A 1900-nucleotide genomic window follows, 5' to 3' on the forward strand; every position below is an offset into this window, starting at 1 on the left:
ACAGACTCTGCTGGGATCTAGAGTGGGTGACGTTAGTCATATGGGGACGGATAAGGTTATGTAGGTTACATAACTGATAGACTGGGAAGAAAAAGACATTGTTCAAAAAGGTAGTTATCTGAAAATGAAAATACATCTGTAGTCGGGGCATTAATATCATCTCCCGACATATGTTTATCTCCATGCGAAGTAATAATGCTTCTTCATCAACGGGACTGTCGACAAAATGGAAATGCCGTGTTTTGAGAAAACGTATAGTCTGCCTAACATGGTTAATAAACCAACATGTTTTTTATTCATGCAGATAAACCGTGCTAAAATGTGATACTGAATGAATGAGGAAATGAACGAGCGCTGTGTCAGAGGGAGGAGACTGAGAGAAACAAAGAAAACCCGCTCCTGACCAGGTTAGGTTCACCGGCTCAGTTACCATAGTAACTGACTCTGAGGTTATGATACCTGTCTTTCTGAAACTGGCTGGAGTTACCCCTCTCTCAGGTTTGAGTAACCCGCCTTTCTGAAAAAGAAAACCCATAGTTTCCCTCGTTTCAGAGTTTTCATTAAACCTACTTCCTGAAACGGACCCCTGGAGTATTTGCTAGCTAACTGTTTTTCACTCATTGTGCACAGATCCATTCATCTGTAAATCTGCTCTTTGAATCGGTAAGTTTGCTGTGAAATAAGCAGTGTGTATAGTTGACAGGTTAGTCAATGCCAGTAAATTGAATTTGAACGATGGTAATCCAGCAGGGTGTGATGACAGTTGTAGACATCTAGGAAAATGTATTTTTTGTAATTGGAAATTAAAGAGAAGCTTCCAGAATACCTTTGTTCAAACTGAAGCAAGAGTTAAGAATTTGACTTAATGGATTAGTAAAATCTACACTGTGTCTCGTAGGCATACATTTTTAGACTCATATAACACATGGAGTCAATTAATCAAACGATGAAATTAAAACAAACTTCTTTTACACAATTTTGATGGACATGAAATATTTACAGTACTTTACATTGTATTGCTGTTTTGAAAGCCGACTTGCATGAATAAATGATTTCCAACTGTATCATGGAGTCCCTGTTCCATTATTTGCTGCTATTTAAATCGCAATGTATTTCATGGCAACTGTATTGATACACAGACTCCAAGGATTGATCTGTTATGTGTGTTGGTCAGTTTGTCCGCTTGACAATCCCATTTTGCAGAAATGAAATTGAAGAAAAGTGAACAAACAAAGAAATGTATCTTTTTAGATAAAACAGATGTTTACAAAGTTTCTGTTTGGGCACATAATTTGAATTGAGGAAAAATTGAAAGTGGAAAAAGTAATATATTGCAATATGTTCAAAATTACAATAATATATGATCCTGACAAGTATCTTGATATTGTGTTGTGGAGCCTCTGGTGTTACCTCCCCTAACAAATAGTGTTTTAATACATTGTATTATGTATAAGTTTAGTAACTCGCTCTGAAACCGATTTACAAGATGTCACTGAACTATCAATGTTAGTCCAGTTGTATCTGAGATCCAGTGCCCAAACTAGGACAATACTTTTTCTGACACCTTGTTTTCTGCTAAACATTTCTTATTTCTGAAGGCAGGCTTTTCATAGAAAATCTATACTTTTATGTAAATACATTCACATCTTAACATATTACATTTTGAGCCCTTCAGATTTTAGTTACCTGTTTATTCTCCATTTTTATAATTTAAGTTTTGTTCTTCTTAATCTACAGATACTGTAGATTTGATCAAAACAAACTTTTGCGTTTTTTTATCAATACCATATAAGACTCCACAAGCTGAATTACATGAAGTTTATAAAGTGCAGATGTGAAATTGTATGATACAATCCCCTCCAAAATTATTGGAACTGCAAGGCAAATTCCTTTGTTTTTG

This window comes from Etheostoma spectabile, chromosome 19, assembly GCF_008692095.1.
Source record: "Etheostoma spectabile isolate EspeVRDwgs_2016 chromosome 19, UIUC_Espe_1.0, whole genome shotgun sequence".
Taxonomy (NCBI): Eukaryota; Metazoa; Chordata; class Actinopteri; order Perciformes; family Percidae; genus Etheostoma; species Etheostoma spectabile.